The sequence below is a fragment of the Camelus dromedarius genome, chromosome 11 (genome assembly GCF_036321535.1).
Source record: "Camelus dromedarius isolate mCamDro1 chromosome 11, mCamDro1.pat, whole genome shotgun sequence".
Classification (NCBI taxonomy): Eukaryota; Metazoa; Chordata; class Mammalia; order Artiodactyla; family Camelidae; genus Camelus; species Camelus dromedarius.
In genome coordinates, this window is record NC_087446.1 from 69,709,644 (window position 1) to 69,725,735 (window position 16,092).

Here is a 16,092-nt window from a genome sequence, read left to right on the forward strand (position 1 = left end):
AAGAGGTTTGGGATGAGCTAGGATATATAGGAGCTTTACAACAAAGACAAGCTTGTTGGAACAATAAAAGATTGCTTGTTATCTAAAGAAAGCCAGGTATCTCAAGTTCAATAATTTAGTGCTTTTCTATATATGGGAGGAAGAAAATATTTTGGACTCACTGAATTCATTCTTTAGACAAGCACCTAGCTATCTAGGGCCAGTATCCTGTCCTTTCTTATACTGAGTCCCCTCAGAGGGCACCATTGTGAGTGGCTGCAGAGGCTGGGCTGCAGGCCTGTCCTCGCTGGGTGGTGGCGGCAGCCGCTGTTGACTTGGTTTCAGCATTCTTTGTTTACTGACATGGTTGCAGTATTTTCATTCAAATTGTAGTATTTTCGTTCATGGACTGATTATGGATAATCTGCAACCTTGGAAAGCAGCAGAGATGGAATTACTGCAGGTACCTTCTACTTTAATAAGCCGTGTGCAAACATAAACATGGAGGAAGCATACATTTGGATTTGGTGGTGTAGGGAAGGGTTTCTGCACATTACAGGAGAACGCAATGCAGAATTCCTTAAGTCCACCATTCTTTTCTGTAGTGGTTTCTGAGAACAGTTTATGGTAATTAACCAACATTGACAAACGGTCGCACACATTGCATTTAAGAGCTGGCCGACTGCACACTTAGGTATTGGACAGGTGGAATTCATAGGCAAGTGATCAGGTGGCTGGGAGAGAGTTGGAGACAAGGCCTGGGCCCAGAATCCGGTTTAAATCGCCATTTCCTCACCATGGGGCCTTGGACTAGAATGTAACCTCTCTTAACCTGTTGGTGAATCTGTGAAATGGGCATGATATTATTCGTTTCTTCCTGGGATTGTTGTAAGTTCTGAAGAGTATTGTAGCACACATGAAGCACTTAACACACTGGCATTTAGCAGTGTTCACTGTGTGCTGCCGCCCCGCTTCGCGTGTGTCAGAGCCGTAAAGGCAGCATTTGTCTGTTGAGGACGCACTGGTAGCCCCTTGGTTAGGTTATGAATTTGGTGATTTCCTTTAATCCTTGTAACTCTGTGTGCCATGGGCATTTATTTTCATGGACAGATGAGGAATCTCAGGGTAAAGAAGACTGTAATTTGCCCAAAGTCAGATCATAATTCTGGGTGCAGTGGCCTCGGTTCAGCATGTGCCCCAGGGCCTTCTGCCCTCTCCGTTCAGCACCAGAGCCAGATGTGGGGTCAGCTGTTTCCCAGCCCAGAATATCTGGCAGGCCGCAAGACACACTGGCCCTGCGCTGCTTGAGCAAAAACTCCGGGGGGAGGCTGTTATAAAAGGGATAAACATAAAAACAGATGACAGCAAACTGTGATCAGATCTGAGAAGGAAAGGAACACACCTCGCAGTGCAGAGCTGCGAGCTTTCCCATCAGTGCTGCTCTGGGGGCGTTCATATCGGCTAAACAAACTCTGCTGCTGCACCAAGGCAGGAAGGCAGGGAGCGTGTGGCCAGGTAGACAGGGCCTTGTTATCATACTCATTCCCCATTAAGCTGCAGCTGTCACGGGCAATTACCTAGTAAACAGTTGTCGGCAATAATCATCACGCACTTTTCTTGGTAGTTTTATTGGCCCCACCTTTGAGATGAGGTCATTGAAGCTGGGGAGTTTGCTGCATGCCCGTGATCACCTTGGAAATACCCCCACTGGTCTATCAACCTAGACTGGTGTGGCTGTCATGTCCCAGCCCTGTGAATGGCATCGTGTTGCTTCTCCCAAGCGGCCCAAATGACTGACATTGATATTCTTAATTCGTAGGAAATGGTATGTGACAATAGGTGAAAAAGGTAGTAAGAAATTGTTTGGAAAACTAGAACAAAATCCAATTCTTCCCCAGCTGGGGAAGTGCACCCAGTGTCACCCACCCTACTCACTGCCTGTCACCTCCTCCTTGCTGACTCCACGTTCAGAAGCCACTCTGAGCCTTTGAAGAACATTTTGCCTCATGACACTGTTGAATAGGACCTGCTAACCCTCTGTCCCTGGTTAACCCTCTCTTCAAAGCCATTTAAATTTTTTGCAGGCTCCTCCGCTCAGATGTAAGAAAAGACTCTTTAAACTTCTTGATGCAGCTCCTTAATGAAGATCTTGTGAAGGAAACCTAGTCAAAACCTGGGAGGTATGCACACAGTGACTGCAAACTCAGCACTTTGTGATGTTCAGTATCAGATTTGTGGGTGACTCAGGAAAGGCTTTTTTAAGGTAACAAGGGGAAAGTGAATGGGCGCAGGATGTGTGAGACTGAAACATCTCGGTCCCAGCCAGCAAGGCACCTGCGTTCAGGATGGTGGGTGGGGAGTGCAGAGTTGTCACAAAGAAAGAAGTGGTGGGATGGGAGGGAGGACAGTTAGGTACTTTACTGGGGAGGGAAACAGTGGGTTGAACATTTCCTGGTTGAACAAGAGGACTGTGACATGATGTGCTTGTATTTTGGAGAGAAGGGTTTTGTGGGGACAGGCCTAGGGAGAACGCTCTCTGGCTGGGGAGTCAGCACAACAGGGAAACACAGAGAACTGGGCAGACCCCAGGGCCCTTGCTGGGGAAGAGGCTGCCCGCCAATTCGAGCCCTGGGGGCTGCTTCTGTCCCTTAGCTGGGGACTCAGAACTCCCTTCACAACCCAGTCCTGTTGATACAAGAAAAAAAAACGTGAGGCATGAGAAGGGCTGTGTCTCAGGCTTTGGATGAGCCCCTGGGATGTGCCCCACCAGATTTTGTTCCTAGGCTTCATGCAGTAAAGAATTCAAGAGCAAGCCAGTGTTGAGTAAAGGTATATTTATTCAGAGAGATACATTGAAAGGCAAGAGAAACTTCACGAGTTGTGGGGGTTTGATGCTCAGATTAAAAGTAGGTACACACTCCACATAGTGTGGGCCTTCTCTGAAGAGGGAGAGAGAGTGGGGACCCCGAGGTGGTGTTGTGTTGCTCTTTTTTCTTGGGCTTTGTGGTTTCATATGCTAATAAGTAGAAGGATCAGCCTTAGGGCAAGGGGCTTGTATTCCCAGAGAGTTGACCATTTCCCACCCTTTGACCTTTTGTGGCTAGCCTTGGGACTGCCATGGTGCCTGGGGCATGTTATTCACCATGTTACAATTACAGTGGGTGCATAATGAAGCTCAAGATCTGCTAGAAGTTAAATCTCTTCATCCTGTGCCTCAAGGCCTATTGGGGGTTGAATCCTTCACCATTATGATGTTAATTGTTGTGGCCTTCCTTGAATGAATGTGCTCTGCCCCCTTCCATCCTATCTCACTGTGATGACACAGAGAGAACAAAGGCCGGGCCCTGCCTGTGCTCCTGCATTTAACAGAGGGATGTGAGGTGTGGGCTTATGATGACTCTGAGTGGTGAGAAGGATGTTTCAGATTTTCCCACGTGAGACATGGGGACCTGCCAGCAGCCACTGCAGAACTATCTCACGGGCATCGTCGCTTGTGTTGTTATGGAAACAACAGGCCAGCCAAGAAACAAGCACCACACAGAGGGTTGGAGTACTGAGATTTTTTACCCCGGCGGGCTCAGAGGGGCTTCTGTTCCGAAGCTCTGAGCACCTCCAAGACCTGCACGTGAGGTTTTATAGGTTTAATTACAAGTATGGGGCTATTAGCCAATAAGGCTCCAACAACAAAAAGCAAGGAATCTGTACACTGAAGCTTATCAATTTGGAACAGATCACATTACTGACAATTGTTGACATCGGATTTACGAGTTAGCCCAGCAAAACTTAGATCAGTAAACGGACACTTATCACACTTAGATTTGTGACTTAGCTTGTTAGCCCAGCTGGGCTTTTCCTTCACAGTGTCACTCATCTTTTCTGTTTTTCTTTTTTTTTTTTTTTAAGTATTTAATCCAAATTTAATATCAGGATTCTTTGGGAAAGAAATTTCTCTTTTTCTTTTCTTTGGGGCTCTTTGGGGGGGTAGGTAATTAGGTGTATTTATCTGTTAGTGGAGGCCCTGGTGTTCGAACCCAGGACCCTGTGCACGCTAAGCACACGCTGTACCGCCCTCCCCATCATCTTTTTCTTTTTGCTTTATCTGTCAAGAATCTTACACCTGAATTTCTAGTCGGCCTTTAACACTTGCCCTGACTTCATGGAATCCATTTTTATGACTTTACCTCCCACTGGTTTCATTTAAGTATTGAATCTCCATTTTCTCTTCACTCTCAGTTTTGCCTTTTTGTTGTTATGGTTGTTAAGCTGTGTTTAAAAAAATTGTTTAATTTCTCTTTTAGCAGGAGGCTAAAAGTAAATAAATATGTAAACAAACAGCACACTTAAATGCTTTTATACATTCTAAGCTGTTTAGTAGTTACTTAAAAACTGAATTGAATATTAAAGTGATAACATTTTTAAATTATTTTTTAATTTTTTACAAAGATATAGCTGATTTAAAATATGATATATTTCAGGTGTACAATAGATGCTCCATTTATAGTTACTGTAAAACATTGGCTGTATTCCCTGCGTTGTAAGATACATCCCTGTAGCATGTTTACATTATATGTTGCAGTTTGTATAAGAAAGTTGGGTAACGCAGAGTCTGGGATGTGGCTGTGTCTGACCCAGGTTCACGCTCACCCTGCCTGTCAGAGCCCAGGCCCTCACTCCTGTATGCAGGAGAGCGAGTGGAGGTAGCTCTCATCAGCGCTGGTACCAACCTCTGAGTGGCAGTGAAAGCAGTGACTGTGTGTGGACGTGCAAAGTGTTGTTTCAAGAGCTTTACATGCATTTTTGCATTTAATAATTAAAGCCCTCCTGTGAGGAAGCGTTTTATGATTTTAATGAATAAAACATTTTTTTGATATTGATAGACTTCAAACCTCCGGAAAATTTACAGGAATAGTACAATAAACACTCAGATACAGTTCACCTTAAAGGGCACTATTTGGCCTTTTGTGTCTGGCTTATTTTAGCATAAAGTTTGAAGGTTAATCCATGTTGTAGCCTGAATCAGTACTGTATTCTTTTAGTTTGATAATATCCTTTTACTTTTTTTTCGTTTTTGGTCTATTTAAAAACATTTTCATTGAAGTCTAGTCAGTTTATAATGTGTCAGTTTCTTTTGCACAGCACAACACTTCAGTTAAAGAAGAACATACCTGTATTCATTTTCATATTCTTTTTAAACATAAGTTACTATAAGATAATAAATATATTCTCCTGTGCTATACAGTATAAACTTGCTGTTTATTCTATACATACTCTGTATCTGCAAATCTTGAACTCCCAATATATTCCTTCCCACACCCTCTCCTCTCTGGTAACCATAGTTTGGTTTCTATGTCTCTGTGTCTGTTTCTGTTCTGTAGATAAGTTTATCTTTTTGTTTCTTTGCTTTATTTTTTGTTTTTTGTTTTTTTGTTTGTTTGTTTGTTTTAGATTCCACATGTGAGCGATCTCATATGGTATTTTTCTTTCTCTTTCGGGCTTACTTCACTTAGAATGACATTCTCCAGGTCCATTCATGTTGCTGCAAATGGCATTATTTTATTATTTTTTTATGGGTGAATAGTAATCTATTGTACAAATACACTACAAACTCTTTATCCAGTCATCTGTCAGTGGACATTTAGGTTGTTTCCATGTCTTGCTATTGTAAATAGTGCTGCTCTGAATGTTGGGGTGTAGGTGTCTTTTTGAATTACGGATCCTTCTGGATATACGCCCAGGAGTGGGATTGCTGGGTCATATGAGAGGTCAATTTTTAGTCTTTTGAGGAACCTCTATACTGTTTTCCACAATGGCTCCGCCAAACTTCATTCCCACCACAGTGTAGGAGTGTTCCCAATTCCCCGCAGCCTCTCCAGCATTTACTGTCTGTGAACTTCTGAATGATGGCTATTCTGACTGGTGAGAGTTGATACTTGATTGCAGTTTTGATTTGCATTTCTCTGATAATGATATTGAGCATTTTTTCATGTGCCTATTGGTCAATTGTATGTCTTCATTGGAGAAATGTTTCTTTAGGACTTCTGACCATTTTTGGATTGAATTGTTTGTTTTTCTTTCTTATGAAGTGTAAAAGGTGTTTACATATTCTGGGAATTAAGCCCTTGTCAGTCTCATTTATTGCAACTATTTTCTCCCATTCCATAGGTTGTCTTTTTGTTTTGCTTATTGTTTCCTTTTCTGTGCTAAAGCTTGCAAGTTTAATTAAATCCCACTTGTATATTTTTGCTTGTATTTCTATTGCTTGAGTAGACTGCTCTAGGAAAACATTGTTGAGATGGATGTCAGATGTTTTGCCTATATTTTCTGCTAAGAGGTTTATAGTGTCTTGACTACATGTTTAAGTCTTTAAGCCATTTTGAATTCATTTTTGTGTATGCTGTGAGGGAGTAGTCTAACTTCATTCATTTACATGCAGCTGTCCAGTTTTCCCTACATCATTTGCTGAAGAGGCTGTCTTTACTCCATTGTATGTTCTCACCTCCTTTGTCAAAGATTCAATGACCAAAAATTTGTGGGCCTATTCTTGGTAATTTTGTTTATCCATTCATTGATGGATGGATATTGTTTGTAACCTTTGGCTACTCTGAATGAGACTGCCATGAATATTGATGTGCAAGTTTTTGTGAGAATATGTTTTCATTCTGTTGGCTGTAGAGTTGGTCCGCCATATCTGTAGTTTCCACTTCATGGATCCAGATGGCTGGTTGTAAAGGGACTCGAACATCCTTGGATTATGGTATCCAGGGTGGGGGGTTCCTGAAACGAACCCCCCGAGGATACTGAGGGATGACTCTATATGTAGGAGTGGAATTGCTGAGCCATATATTTCTAACCTTTTGAGGAAACACCAGGCTTTTCCAAAGAAGCTGCACCATTGCTCCTTTCCAACGGCTGCATATTGAGGGTTCCCATTTCTCTGCCTCCTGACCGACACTTGTTATTGTCCATGTTTTGATTATAACCATCCTAGTGAGTGTAAAATCAGATATCATTTTGATTTTGATTTCGCAAGTGATGCTGAGCACCTTTTCATATGCTTATTGGCCAATTGTGTATCTATTTAAATACTTGGCATATTTAAAAATTGGGTTGATTTTCTTTGTATTGGTCAGTTGTAAGCATTTGTTTTATATCCTGGATACTAGTCTCTTATTAGATATATGCTTTGCAAAATTTTTCTCCTATTCAGCAGATTGTCGTTTCACTTTACTTTTTTTAAACATTAAAACAATTTCTTTCTAGGGGAGGTAATTAGATTTATTCATTTTATTTTTCTTGCTAAGCACGCACTCTATCACTTGAGCTACCCCCTTCCCCTTTCATTTCACTTTCTTGATGATGTCCTTTGTAACAAATGGTTTTAATTTTGATGAAGTCCATTTTATCTTTCTTGTTTTTCACTTGTGCTCTTGGTATTGTATCTAGGAAGCCATAGCCTATCCTAGGACCACAAAGATTTAAACTATGTCTTCTTTTAGAAAATTTATACATTTAGTTTTTACGTTTCTGTCTGTGATCCATTTTGAATTAATATTTTATTTGTTATATAAAATACGGGGGTCAAGATTCCAGAATCATTCTTTTGCCTTCAGATACCCAGGTGTCTCTGCACCATTTGTTGAATAGACTATTCTTTCAATGGAGTGTTGTTGGCACATTTCTGGAAAAATGACTGTAAATGTAAGTTTCCCCCCTGGATTTTTTATTGTGTCTCATAGATTTTTGCATTCAAACTTATGCCAGTACCATAATGACTTGAGTACTATAGATTTGTAGTAACCTTTGAGTGAGTCCTCCAAATTTGCTCTTCTTTTTCAAGATTGTTTTGGCTGTCCTGGGTCCCTTGCACTTCCATATGAATTTTGGCATCAGTTTTTCAATTTTTGCAAAGAAGTCAGCTGGAATTTTGATAGGGAATCCATTAAATTTGTAGATCACTTTCGGGAGTCTTAACATGTTTAACAATATTGTCTACCATTCAATGAACATGGGATGCCTTCCATATATGTAGATCTTTTAATTTTTTTTTTGGTGATACTTCAAAATGTTCAATGTGCAAATTTTGTAAAATTTTGTTAAATGCATCTCTCATTTCATTTTTAATGCTGTTGTAATTTGAAAGGCTGAGCTTCCTAAGGGTGGGACTATATATCAATTTATTTATTTCTAGGATTCCTACACAGCAAATACCCTAGATTTATATTTGCTACATAAATCTATCCACAATTCTTCCCACCCACGTGTCATAAGAAACCAAGACCCAGGTTAAGCTACCTGAACACCTATTTGGAAGTGAGAAGTGAGACCCTTGGGTGGGTCTTTGTGTAGATTATACTGAAAGCTTATTCATTATGGCTTCATCTTAATTTCTTTTAAACAATCCTCTCAGTGTATATAGTCAGATACATTAAGAACATGAACTTTTGATGTGCAGAGGAGCTAAGACTATAATTTTCAAATAATTTCTAGTGAGAGTGTTGTACTTGAAACCTAATTTGAATCAATCTTTGAAGATTTATGTTTCAGGAGCTTTGAATATATAATACCTGTCTTTATTCAATAACTACAACTAAATGCTCAAACAGCATGTAAGAGTTTGAGCAAACTGCCCCTGCCCCGTAGTGCTGGTTGGCTGCAGCTGTAACTGGAGTCAAGGCTTACCTATCCCAGTACGCTTGGGCGGATCTGCTCAAAGGGGTTCGTCCAATATTTTGTCAGTAGTCTTTTGGACAAAGCCATAAAACATTGATTTAAGGTTGCTGGAATGGAATCTATTTTATTAATATTAAGTAAGCACATATTGAGTGCTTACTGTATGTTGGGAATTGTCCCTCAGCTTCATATCAATATTATTTCGCTTAAAACCTCTCATATTTCCTTGTTATACATACATTGCAGATAAGGAGACTGAGGATTAGGTCTTCTCTCTTTTGGGGGGAGCTCATTATCAATGATGGGAATTTGTAAGGAAAAAGATATTGATTCACCCTGAGAAAATATTTTTTTGAGAGTCAGCAATGAATAGGATGACCACTGAAGAGGGTGATCATTGTTCGATTGATACGATCACCGGGTTGTAGGGAGTCAGCATCCCTGTCCTGGACATGGCACGTGTAGCGCTGCGTGGTGGGTGAGGCGGCGCGGCCGCGCAGGGAACGCGGATGCCGGGCTGTTGGGCTTTGCTCAGGCCCGGTGGGGCTTTCTCCTAAGGGAAGTGGAACGTCATTGTCAGATTTTAAGTAGGGGAGAAGGGTGCTCTCGTAGATCACTTTTGTCTTGTAGAATGCTTAGAAACATTTAGAAGGCTCGGCAGGAGGTGATGTGATAAGTCAGAGTAGGGTGGCTGTGAGGTGTAGCAGTGTTCAATTTTCAAGTGATTTTCAGTCCCATGTTTGTGTCTCAGTAGCCGTGTCACTTTGGATGACACATTCAAGGAAGTGAAACAATTTATCTTATTAATTGAAGCAGTGATATACCGACTTCCCAGGACTGCTGTGGAGATCCAGTGAGATAACGTGTTCATAGTGTGCAGTGTGGTCCCCAGCACAGAGTCAGTGCTGAGGGAGTGCCAGTGAGAACCTGGTAGGTGAGGTGTGGGTGGTGGGACTCGTTGACTGAGGAAATTGGGCCCTGAAGGAGGGGTCCAGTCACATCTGTGAGTGATGGGACTGAGCTGGGAGAGGCAGACAGACCTTGACCCCGACAAGGGGCCCTGGGCAGGACGGCTATGGGAGGAGCACCATGAAGTCAGCTCTTTGCAGGTGGAGTTGGAGGTGCCCTTGAAATATCTAAGTGCAGTGCCACAATCACAGAGGAGGTCTAGGCACGGGCTGTGCATTTTCCTATAATCTCAATCCCTGAGGACGCCGAGGTATTGATCATTGAACGTGAAGACATACTTACAGGACAAGTGAATAGTAGTATCATCTCTGTCATCAAAGCTCACGTCTCTTTATTCATCACTCACTTTGCTAATTGGGTACTTACAGAGCTCACTTCACCGTCCTCCCATGGGCTCAGGCTCCACAGAAAAGATCTTATGAGTCTCCCTCTCTTCCAGAAGAAAACACATTTAGCTGGTAGACTTCTCTACTTCGCCAGACTTAGAATTTTAGTTTGTTGATTTAATTCTGCTTTCTGTTGGCCGTCTCCTGACAGGAGAGACATTTTACCTCATAGTCAGGTTTCAATTAGTTGTTACTGAGAATTGCTGATCTGAACCATAGTGTATGTTTTCTATTAACTTTGTAGAGTACTTATCATTTTTCTGTCTTTGCCCTTTAATTTTGTTTCCTCTTCAATGTTCTATCCTATTTGGGGCCTTATTTTATTTTTTAATTAAAAAATGTCTGTTAGCAGTTAAGAAAACAAAAGCAAAGAAAAAATGCACATGATAGCTAAATTTAGAAAATATCTATTGTGTTTTCTGCCTTGGCAATGGAGGGTTCTAGAAAGTCTTGAAAACCTTCATTACATAAGTTCCTTAAAATGCTGATTAAGAAATAAGACCTTCCTTCCTCATCTTTCAAGCTGCACAGCTAATTGTGAAGAAAGTGAGGGGAAATCCTCAGAAACCAAGTCAAACCAGAAAGCAGGGATTCTGGGAGATTCGCGAGCCTTAGAAGCCCTGGGGGGCCAGTTGGCTCCTGAACTGAGTTTCAGTTGCCTTGACAGGAGGTCAGGAGATGAGCCCCAGGCCTCTCACACTGGGAGTTTAATGGCTGTTCTTATGTAAGGCCAAGCACATCCTGAGAATCCTTCTTTATAAAAGGGTGAATTAGAATGAAAATTAAAAAAGCATTCCTCAAGGCAAGGAAGTAAGGAAAGTTAATTTTTTTGGAAGCGGGGAAAAATAACATATCCAATGTATGTATTTAGTTTAAATCTGTTCTGGCATGAGAGTGACAACAAGCTCCTGGCAGAAAATCACAGCTCCTCCCGGAAAGAGAAGTTGTGTTTTGAATGAATCAGTGGGCAGCCATTCCGAAAAATGTCTCCAGAGTCTACTGGATCAAGATACTGGACCCAAACTCCTCCCTTCCATGGTCTCATTTAAATAACCAGAAAGGTTTTAAAGGAAAGAAGCCATAACCATAGTTCTACTTATTGACATTAACATATGCTAGGAATTCAGAGGTGACTATGGAGTTGTCTCCTCTTTTATGGACCTTACTTTCTATTTGACATAGTTGGGGAACTTGGTGGAGGGTGGTGTTAGTCTGTTGCAATTAGCCAGGAGAGGAGATTAAGAAAACAGTGAAGGGTGGGTGACATTTTTAGCTAAGGACAGTCCTGTTCAGTTGGTTTGTAATTGCAGACTCGTTGATTTGTCACTGGAGGGAATTGATCTTATGGAATTTGGACTTAACTCAGGCCTCTTCAGAATGGACAAGTGAACCTGGAGAAAGACAGTCAAATCTGTGCAGACATTAAAGTCCACGTGAACGTGCTCCATCACTGAGCCAAAGATAGGACAATTAGGCAGCACTTCTTGAGGACAGAGGAGTGGTTTTTAAGGTTCTCCAAGAATGAATCCCAGGGAACCGGATGGCCAGTTGTCAAACTGTGACTTTGCTCTTTGGACGGTGTACCCACCAAGGGTATTGGCCGTTTATAGGCTTCCATTTCTCGTTAATACATGTCAGGTGATGAGGACGTGGGCACAAGCGTTTGACACCTTGTCGAGACGCATTTGAATACCTGCCTAGAAGCGCGGTCGCAGCTGCGGCTGCGTCATACATCTTGCCGCCAATCCCGCTCCCCGGCTCCGTGATCACGGCAGAGTGGTTCCTTGTTGAGCTGTCCGTCTCCTCTGTGACATCGTAACCAAACAAAAGACTGGAGCGTATTAGCTTGGCTTGGTTCTTTTCCATCCTTCCCTTCGAATGATGATGACTGATAGTGGACCTAATTACGTTTGCAGGTGATTTACAAGTAGTGCTGTCAGTACAAACCTTGTAATCCCCGCTCTGTGATCTAGAGAAGAAAGTGACATTCTTTCCAAATTGTTTTGATGCACTTATGTGGGAAAATGATGTACGTTTGAATATGTATTTCCTCTCTGAATCATCATGGCTAGAGATGAATATTTGTAGACATGGAATGAGTTTTCTGTATTTGAACTGTATGGTCCCCTAAATTCTCCTCAGCTTTTTAAAGTCATCACTGGAGTGCTACCTCCAGAGTGCCCCAAAGCATCCACCACTGCATGTTCTTCGGACACTGTGAGTTTCAATGTTGGAGAAGGCTGCTGGATGGTGAGGCATTCTCTGGCACATCTCTGGCTGGCTGACGTGAGCTTAGAACCCAAGACTTGGCAGACAGTATCTAACCATTGTCACGTCCATTTCTGGGACTCTCATGGAGGATTTTACACCTATGCTAGTGGCATACGTTATTTCATTTAGTTTTCCCAACAATCATAATTAGATTTTATCACCTGTAATAAAAAGGAAACTGTAAAAGCGAGTGGCGTGCAGACTTTCGACTGGAACACGGGTCTTTCTGATCCCTGTCTCTGTTCCCTCCCCGGCCTATCCTTCCAAATGGCCAGAAGACTCTTCCTCAGTCTTGAGTTTCCTGCTGATGTTACCACTCTCTTTGATTCTGGAGAGGAAAACAAGTCTAAACTTACTTTCCATTGGAAATGGAATGGAGAGTTAATGTTGGAAGCCGGGAGAGTCTGTCCTGTGATGAAGTGGTCCCCGAGCCACTTCCACTGGGATGTCACATCACTGTCTGGGCCCCTTGATCAGCCTGTGCACAGGTGATAAGCCAGATGTGCCGAGCAGTCCTCCCGGAAAGGGCAGTGGGTTGGAAATGAGTTTGGGGATTTGGTTTCATTATATATGTTCCTGAGGGTCTTGGCCTGGCACTTCGAGTCGGAGCATTCCCAGTCACACAGACTCGCTCTGGGTCCGTGCAGACCTGACGTGGCCTCAGCCTGAGGCTCAGGGCCCGTGGTGATGAGGAGCATTTTAGTCCAGGGTCTGCCGGAGGCTCTGACACTTCTGGGCTGTGGGACTTTGTCCAGGATGATAATAATTCCTACCCGAGTTTCAGATTTCCTTGCCTGTGAGCCGGGGTAGTAATAGTTTCTGAAATGATTGTAATGATTCAGTAAGGGGCGCAGCGTGTGCTGGCAGGAAGCTGGTGTTTAAGGAGCAGAAGTTACAGTCACACTGTCAGCCTCTCACTGTGTGCTCTGTGCTTGGAGAGGTTGTGTGTTTGGTGAAAGTCCCGCCCAAATACTAGGGCCTAGATGAAATTTTGTTCCTTTACTTTCCCTTACTTTTCCTCTTTCCCTTCTCTGTGTCCCATGTTTAGGTAGCAGATTCCTCTATTTCAGGGAATACCGGCCTTTCTAGTAAAAGGACAGGCGGAACGCGGAAAGATGGGGCCCGTCTGAACAGCGCTGTTTCCCTGCATTTCTGCATCCGGTCCCAGCAGTGCACGAAGTCAGCCTTCCTCTTCCTTCCTGTGTCATTCGGTCTCTGTTTTAAGGGAAAATTTTTTAAGGGTCTTTTTTCACTTACATGTTTCGTTCAGATGCTTGTTGCTTTTCTCCCTGTGCTTCAGCGTCCCGAGGAGAGAATTCAGCAGTGCAGCATCCTCTCCGAGCTCTATGAGTTGATCGGCTGCCACTGCAAGTCCGCCTTCTTAAAGCGGGTGGCATCCGTGCAGCGCGCGGCCCCCGGCATCATGGAGCCTGGCGGGAAGAGTTGCTACCGACTCCTTCTGCAGACGCTTCCTGGCTACAGTCTGTCACTGGATCTACAGGACCTCAGGAAAGGTGTTGGAATTAAAACATCGCTTTAGTCCCATTAACCATGCCTAGTTTGGGCCCTGCTGTCCTGTCTCATCAGGGTGAATTGTGATTCGTTTAGAACAGGGCTCAGCAGACTTTTTTCTGTCAAGAGCTTGGGAGTAAATATTTAAGGGTCTGCAAACCTCCTGATCTCTGGTGCAGCTGCTCAGCTCTGCTGTTCAGACGCCAGAGCAGCCGGAGAGTCCACACACCCACAGAGCTTTATTAACAGCGGTGGCTGGGGCTGGATTGGGTGTATGAACAGCAGTTTGTCCCCACAGCCTCCTCACTATTGACGCCTGCACCAGAGCGTGCATTTGCGACAATGGGTGAACCTGCACTGACACGTCATCATCACCCAGAGCCCATACTTAACACTAGGATTTACACTTGGTGGTGTGCACTCTGTGGGTTTGGACAGATGTAAAATGACATGTATCCACCGTCACAGCATCATACAGAGTAGTCTGTCTTAGTGACCCTAAAAATGCTCCGTGCTGCACCTCATTCATTGCTCCTTCCCCTCTAGCCTCTGACAGCCACAGATCTTTTAGTCTCTGTGGTTTTCCCTTTCCCAGAACACCATACAGTTGGAATCAGACAGTTGCACAGCCTTCCCAGATTGGCTTCTTTCACTTAGTAATATGCATTTAAGGTTCTTCCATGTCTTTCCATGCCTTGATAACTCATTTCATTTTAGCACCAAATAATGGTCCATTCTCTGGCTGGACCACAGTTTATTTATCCATTCACCTACTGAAGAACAGCATAGTTGTTTCTGAGTTCTGGTGATTATGAATAAAGCTGCTATCAACATCTGTATGCAGATTTGTGTGTGGACACAAGTTTCCATTTCGTCGAGTAAACACCAAGGAGCACAGTTGCCAGATCATATGGTAGGAGAATATCTAGTTTGTAAAAAATTGCCAGACGGTCTTCCTAAGTATTTGGGCCATTTTACATTCCCAACAACTATGCATGAGAATACCTGATGCTCCACATCCTCACCAGCATTCGGTGCTGTCAGTGTTCTGCGTTTAGGCAGTTCTGACAGGTGTGCAGTGGTACCTCGCTGTTTCAGTCTGCATCCCCTTGATGACAGATGCTGTGGAGCATATTTCCATAGACTTCTTTGGCATCTAGATTTCTTCTTTGATGAGGTCTGTGTTCAGGCATTTTGCTCATATTTTAATCGGGTTATTCATCCTTCTTGTTGAGTTTAAAGAAATTTTGGTATATTCTGGATATCAGCCCTTTATCAGTGTGTCCCTGCCCTTCACCTGCAGTACTGGAGTTGTCCTTTGGTTCTCAGTGGAGTGTCAACTCTTCAAAGAGATTCCCTGTCTTCCTTCAGCCTAAATACTCTCCTGGTATTTTTCACTTTCATTGACTCATTTTGTTCTTTTTAAATAGCATTTCCCATAATTTGTACTTACATTAAAAAAAAAGGCAATGATTGAACACCGCCTCCCCCACCAGGCTGTGTGCCCTGTGAGAGCAGAGGCCCTGACCCCACTCACCGTTTCCTAAGATAGCACATTGCACATGTCCATGTAAAAGTGTGTAACGTGGGGCCAAACCTGATAAGCAGCTATGATGACTTGTGTTGTCTACCATTTATTGAGTAGACTTTGTTTCTGATCTTAATTATTAAATCACATGAATGAAACTTGTTTGTTTTGAAAAATAAAACAACAAAGCACACCTCCATGTGATTGGTACTTTCTACTTAGCCTTCTGACCCAGGAGGGGATGTTCACCATCATTTTGTGGAGGAGGTTGGGGAGGTAAAGTAAGAGAGTGAGATTAAATAAAGTAAAAATGATAACTATCAGTTGGCTTTATTTTCACTAAGACAAAAAAGTTACTTTAAACCCTATCTCAGCTGTTGTTCTGTTGTTTTAAACATTTCTCATAGAATTAAATGGAAGCCCACTAAACCCTGAAAGGGAAATTGTGTGCTCAGGTCCTGAAAAGAGTTTATGTCTATTTCTTGAAATGCACAATTTCCCTGCTGGTTACAGAAATTCGAGGCGGGAACACAGCCGTGCGCTGTGTGTTTCTGCCGGCTTCACGGGCTGCTCAATGTCATTTTCATTTTCTTGTGTTGCAGTTTATGAAGGTTTTCCATGAGATATATTGCTCAGCCTTTTCCTGAAAGAAGGATTGAATTTTCCACAGGAAATCTTATGAAAGAGAGTGACAAGGCACATGGGTTTCCCAAAAAGGAAGAGTTGATGTAATAAACTATCACTATGGTGAACTTTTTTAATACAAGCCAGTTGAAA

At 42.8% G+C, this 16,092-nt stretch overlaps 1 protein-coding gene across 2 annotated transcripts in view; it reads left to right on the forward strand.

The window, feature by feature from the left end:
* The window catches only part of LOC135322438 (uncharacterized), a 137,025-nt gene extending 122,395 nt beyond the window's left edge, over positions 1-14,630 (forward strand). For both annotated transcript variants that reach the window (XM_064491207.1, XM_064491208.1), the window contains one exon: positions 13,576-14,630. The gene's annotated coding sequence lies outside the window, so the exon portion shown is untranslated. The remainder of the gene's footprint in view (positions 1-13,575) is intronic.
* The last annotated feature ends 1,462 nt before the right edge of the window (positions 14,631-16,092 follow it).